Source organism: Curcuma longa, chromosome 8 (genome assembly GCF_044706935.1).
Source record: "Curcuma longa cultivar G26 ecotype Majalengka, Jawa Barat chromosome 8, ITB_CL_G26_1.1, whole genome shotgun sequence".
Taxonomy (NCBI): Eukaryota; Viridiplantae; Streptophyta; class Magnoliopsida; order Zingiberales; family Zingiberaceae; genus Curcuma; species Curcuma longa.
Genome location: NC_133868.1, coordinates 10,623,453 through 10,630,554, shown reverse-complemented (window position 1 = coordinate 10,630,554; position 7,102 = coordinate 10,623,453). Strand labels below are relative to the sequence as shown.

Genomic DNA, 7,102 nt, shown 5'->3' with positions numbered 1-7,102 from the left:
TTGGATATTGGGGCCTAAATGGACCAATACGATTTTGTGAGAAAATAGGAATGCCATCAATTGATGAAAGTCGTAATTGACTATTAATTTGCTCAAAACCGATTAAGGGTGAATGAGAAATTAATTGTTTAAAGTCGGTCCAGAATAACATTAATTATTAATTAATGTTATATATAAGAAAATGCATGGGGAATAGTCCCACAGTCCGAAATTTTCGATGGTTCTTTTGCTTCCTTATTAATGATGTTGTGTTAATGAGATTAACACCAAAAGATCGATGTCCTCTTCTCCGAAGGGCGAAGGTGCTCGCACTTGTGAGCCCGCCACATGCGCACCTGCGCAATGGGCGCTTTGTAGGCGCACTTTGCACTTCGTCATCAGCGAGGAGCATTGAGGATCTTAAATTTATGCTCCAGACGATATTGCAGTGCCTACGTGGCACCTCGGATAACGTGTCGAGCTTCGTATGTGACGTGGCAATGCCTATGTGACATTCACGTGGGCAAGAGAGAGATGACTGGATTGTTGGAACTTGCAGAGGCAAACGGATGATCACCGTTGATCGAAAGAGGTGTGATGAATCGCATTCGATGCGATCTGGAGCGTTGGATCGCGAAGACCACGATCTAATCGCTTGGGATGAGACTTAGATCTCGAAGCGTCAGATCGAATAGGATGATTAGATCTCAGATCTGACGACCGATGACAAGAAGAGAGATCTGAGGGTCACAACCCTTCAGATCTGATGGCTGAGATTAAAGTGGTCTATGTGAAGGGTTACAACATCCCAGATTGGACGATCCCAGATCGATCCAGCCCAAATGACACATTCCTCTCACCCAAAGGGCATTCAACCTCTTCATTTGGGATAAATAGATCCCTCCAGTATGCTCGGAAAGATCATCGAATTCATCGATTCTTCTCATTGTTATCATCGAATTCATCGATTCTCATTGTTCCTTGTGCATTCATCTCATCTAGTGCATTCGAAATTCAAAAAGCCTACGAGAAAGTTCCTTATATTATTAATGAAGATTTTTCATTTTCTTACATTAATGAATACTCTTTATTAATCTTATATTAACGAAGACTTTTCATTTTTTTACATTAATAAAGGCTCTTTATTAATCTTATATTAATGAAGATTCTTGATTTTCTTTATATTAATAGATGAAGACTCTTCATCTTTCTTTTATAGGCTATAAATAGCCACCCTTGAAAGAGAAGAAGAGGTAGTAGAAATATAGTAGCTCTCTCTCTACTTCCCTTTTTCTCCCATTGAAAGAAGATCCATAGTGCTTCTAAAAGTTTTTTGTCGATATTCCAAGAGGCTAGCACCTAGAGGATTGTGTCTAGTTCGTGATCAGGGGCGGCTCAAACTTATAAGGGGCCCTAGGCAAAATAATAAATTTTAATAATAATTTTTTTAAATTTTTTATATATTTAAAATCATATTTTTAACAAACATATTTATATTCAAATAATAATAATAATAATAATAATATAATTCCCTATTATTTTATGAAAATAAAAATATTTTAAAATTAAATAATAATAAAATCTAATTTATATCTTATAATTTTAATCCGATGATATTTCAAAGTTCGGCACAAATATCTACGAAATTTGAAACTAGTATTATTATATTAATGAAATTTCACCGTAATTAAAATATGAGAGTAATTTAGTAATAAAGATGAAATATTCAGAATAAAAAAAAATTTTAAATTTTGAGAATAAAGATGAAATATTCAAAATAAAGGTGAAATATGAAGATAAATCACAAGTGACATAACAAATCTAAAATTTTTAATTTTTCTAATGTGAACTGACAAAATTACAAGTTTACAACATAAATCATTGATAAGAAAATGAGAAATTAACAAAAGCATAAAAATAAGATTTGATAGGGAAATGAGAGAAGATGATACTTTTAGGTCTTAAGATTACAAAAAAATTTGTAACAAAAAATCTTAATTCTGATCGTTCTTTTCTTTGCACCCCTTGTGATAATCTCGGAAATGTCTTGAGGAGAGAAAATAAGTTATCAAATGAGTAAGCTATTTGAAGTTGGGCAACATAGGTTATTAAGTTAATAAGGAAGGAAGAAAAGGAATATAAAGAAACTAATAAATTAGAATTTTGAGAATTGAGAAATATTAAATATATTATAATCATATCAAAATCTTTAAAAATCAATGACCATTTCAAACTTCTACAAAATCCAATAAAAAAATATTTTAATAATTTTTTATTCTCTCAAAAAATATATATAGATATAATATATATATAAATAGGCCCTATAGTTTTATTGGGGCCCTAGGCATAGGGGCTCTAGGCAAGGCCTATGCCTAAAGCCGGCCCTGGTTCGTGATCTAATGCACGTGGATACCGCTAGAGGAGTTATACTTGGAGCTCTTACTTGTTTGTGGTATTATTCACGATTGTTAAGAAGTACAAGATATGTTCTTCATTTCATGTCATTTTGTTTAAAGCTATATGTACCAAGAAGATCTATGTTATTTATATACATATTCCGTTATGCTCTTGATTTCATTAGACACTACGATTGCAAGTTCACGAGACGAGACCTCTTATATAATTTAATATTATTGTATTTAATATTATCACTGTTTATGATAATATTATTTTATTATATATAATATTTTATAAAAATATCAATTTAAGATTATGAGATGATATATTGTATGTTTTTCATGCATGTAATGTCTGTGATTGAATATGTATCCAGATGTCCAAAAATGATGTAAATACCTTATGTATTTAATCACGGACGAATATCCCTATGTGACTGTATATATATATTTAAATGCAGGTGATCGATATTTTTTTTTATGAATGTACGGATAGTTTTATAATAGATATGGTCAAATGTGACCTACCAAAATCATTTTTTTAATCAAAATTGCATTTATAATAGATATGGTGCAACGTAACATAACAAAATTTAAAAAATATTATTAATAAGAGAGTGCACTTGTAAATCTATAGCGTCTTTATATTAAAAAAACTTAAATAGACATTTTCCCCCTTTTAAACTTTTAAAATTATCTTGATCCCTCATTTATATAAAACGAGAGTTCCTCTCTTTAAAATTAAAGTAAAAGCATCTAATTCAGCGAGTAACTATATATTTTGCAAAACAAATGAACTTAATTAGCATTTTAAAAATTATAAGGATCTAATTCAGACAATGCCAAAGGGCCTATTTGAATAAATCAGTCAGAAAAAATATGCATAAGTATGCGGCATCCCTCATTTTCTTCCCTCGCGGTTCTAGTTTCTTTCTCGTGACGGCAGGGGAAGGAAGGAACCATCCGCATAGGAAGAATGGACGCTCCGAGCTCGCAGAAGATGTCGTACACGGAGCACGTCCTGAAGCGCCATCAAGAGAAGGGCTGCCTTTATGCCTGGTATTATTATTATTATTATTATTAAGAAAATAAAATAAAAAGATGAGATTTTCGATTTTATGTTTCGGTAATTTGCAGTTTATTTGGAATGTGCTGCTGCTTTTGCTGCTACGAGAGCTGCGAGTGCTGCCTCGAGTATCTCTGTTGCTGTTGCTGTTGCTGCTCGTGAATTGAGCAGGGTTCTTACGTAGCTTTGGATCGTTAGTTGAAATACTTGGCGTAATAAAGCAGGAAGCATCGTAGCTTCCCCTGTGTGCAATTAGTGAAATAATTATCATGCATGCTGTGACTGAAATAGTCCACTGAGTTTAATTTCTCGTGTTTAATCAATTAGTTTTGTGAGCCTTTTTAATAAATCTGGAATTTTATATGTTTCTCTGTGTTTTAGTTTTGGAAGAAATCGACTTAATTCACCCACAGATAAAAGGCCTCCTCTTGTTCATGTTCTCCTCCCTTGTTATCTTGAGCCTAGCCTTCAGTGTCCCTGGGGCAATAGTATCATGGTAGAACATCTAAATTGTCACTCAGGTATCTACGGTTCAATCCCCAACTACGATATATTTGCAGGAATTTTTCTCCAAATAGAAAGCGCAATCAAAGGATGCTGGGCGTCTGGGCTGGCCACTGCGTGCATTTCCCGATTTACCCTGGTGGCTGATGGAAACTTCCATGGGCCCGACAGATCACCTTAAAGATAGTCAATGAGGCTAACTGGGATTTATCATTTTTTTAGCCTAGCCTTCAGTGTATTTCATGAATCTTCTATTGTAATAAAAGTAGAATTTGCTACTCTAACGGTTTCACACGATCGATCATATAACTATCTATAAATAAGTTGTAGCTAATCATTAAAAAAAAATATTTTCTCGACTATATTTTTTCGACTTCTTTACTATAATTGGTTCATGTGTATTCGATGAATATTCTAGAAATTTGTTGAAGTTCATATTTTTTAAGCGTCAAATAGTGAAAAATAATAATTATATATCAATTTTAACCAAATTTGTTCATTACCTAAATTTAATATTTTACTAATTTTGTTATATAATTTTAATGTTTTAACTAGTAAATGTGCTATATTATTAACATAGTTACAATATTAGTGTAACAATTTAAATCAAAATTGCTACAAAGAGTTAATAGTTTTATATATTCAAAACTAGCACATGAATTTAATAATTTTTAGTTACATGGATCTATAGATTTTGAAATTATTATATAATTATGTTTTAGGTATTTAATATTCTCAAAAGTATGAGTGAATTTTTTAATAACCTTTTTACTATAACTAGCTATATATTTTAATTTAAAATTTGAACAAAAACCATAATGTAATTATGTATCAATTTAATTAAAATTTAAGCCAACTTTAATTAAAATTGTGTAACAATTTTTATCACAGAACATTTTTTTTACATTCTCCCTTAAAAAACAATTTGCTTTTTAATTTTATAAATTTTATATATGTTACTTTTTTAATATCGTTCTACTATTGATTTCTTTTTTAAAAAAAAATAGTTTTAATTTAAATGATTGTTAATTTTTGAAACTAAATTCAAAATAGTAATATCATTATTGATTTCTTTTAAAAAAATAGTTTTAATATTTGTTTTATTTTCCTAATTAATATTTTATATATATATATATATATATATATAAATGATATTGTTACATGAAATATTCATGTGCCATATTAATTATTTTATATATATCAATCGTGTTAGTTAGATCCATCTAAAAGTATAACCAAATTTAATATAAAAATATTAAATTTATTAAGATTAATTTGCAATATAAATGGGTTAATGAAAATAAATGTGCTAGTGAAAATAAGTTGTAATTTTAAAATAAATAACTTACTAATTAAATCAAACACACTATCACACTTTACAAAGTAGGATTTAATTTTATACTTCACATATCTAACTTTAAATGGATTCATATTTTATACGTCAATTTATAATCTATATAAAATTGAAGAAATTGTTAACAACTATAATAAGAATAAAATCATCAAACTTAAGTATTAATTAATTTATTATTTTTATTCACCATTTCTATTGATTTCAATATTTTTTAAAAGCTATTTCTGCTTGTATTGATTTAATTTATATTTATTTTAGACATAACTTTTAATCTCTTCTTCAGTAAAAATGGAATTCACCACCCTAGTAACCCACATAGTTAGCCCCATAACTATTTATAAGAAAATAAATCAAGAAGCTGTAGTTGGTCACGATGAAATATTTTAATTTTAATGCTCTAAAATAATAAAAAAAACTTGGGTAAAAATCAAAAGGCACTCTTTATTTTTTAAATCATCAAATGATACTCCATTTTGTTTTATTTTTATCAAAAAGACACTCACAACTTTTAATCTCAAACTTACCAAATTGCTTTTTTTTTTTCAATTTAACAACATTACAAATTCACCCTCAAAATTTCAATTTTATCCTTTTAATTTTTAAGTATTTTATTTTTAAGCGACTTAGAAAAATATACTGAGTCTGTCTCATTTTAAATAAATTACTATAAAAATTAAAATTAACACGGATCGAAAGCCAACTAAAATTTTTTTTTATTGATGCTTTTGTATTTTAATTTTAATGTCCTAAAATAATAATAAAAAAACTCGGGTAAAAAAAAAGCGCTCTTTATTTTTGAAATCTTCAAATGACACTCCATTTTAATTTTTTGTTATAAAAAAAAATTCCATTCTCATATACAATTACCCAACTATCCTCTACTATATTATTCATATTATTATCTATCCTTATTAAATCAAAGGCTTATTATAGTAGTTAAGAAATCATAGTTATAGCTGCTACACTTTTGTTGTTATAACTGTGAATGTTAAATAAGATTTGAAAGATCATAATTTTTATTTCGGATTAAACCACAGAATACACAATATATCAATCGAAACTCATTTAGAGATCTACATTTGCTATCGGATATAACATATAATGATTCAATCTTAAGAAAAAAATATTATTTAAAATTTTTTGAAGATTTTTAAAAATGTCAATTATCTTTATTTAAGGTTATTTTTCATATTGTAACAATTATCGTTTTATAGCTGATATGATTATTATAGTTGTAGCACCTACAAAATCGTATCTACTATAATTACAAACTCTAATTGTTGTAGTTGTAGTGGCTAATATAACGTAACTGCTATAACATATATAATATCTATGATTTAATAATTATTATAATAATAAAATAATATTAAAAATAATTATGTCATTTATGTGAGGTATATTAGTTTGATAAAAAAATTAAAGTGGAACGTCCACGATTAAAAGAAAACGTCTTTCTAATTTTTGTCCAAAAAAAAACCTTTTTATTATTTTTTAAAACGAACCTAAATAATTGGCCAAGCAAAGTATAAGGACGTACAACTATTGAATTAATAAATTCAGATGAATACATATAAAACGATACTTCCCTGCGACCAGAAGAAACGAATCCATCGAAAATTCGTCCCAGACGGATCCGCACCGTCCTATTATGATCCTGCGGTCACCCGTAGTAAGCTGACCTTTTCCCCCTCGCATCTCTCCCGTTCATCTCTTCAAATCACCCGACGATCAGGTACATCGGACGGTCGAGGATGGCACAGCGCGAGTGAAAGTCTCCGTCATAGGGCGACCGCTTAACTTGTA

The 7,102-nt window shown here is 29.1% G+C and overlaps 1 long non-coding RNA gene across 1 annotated transcript; it reads left to right on the top strand.

Annotated features, from left to right (window-relative positions):
• The first annotated feature begins 3,306 nt into the window (after positions 1-3,306).
• On the top strand, positions 3,307-3,821 carry LOC141832859 (uncharacterized). Its single transcript, XR_012602157.1, has 2 exons — positions 3,307-3,434; positions 3,513-3,821. It is a non-coding gene; the product is annotated as an uncharacterized LOC141832859 (long non-coding RNA).
• The last annotated feature ends 3,281 nt before the right edge of the window (positions 3,822-7,102 follow it).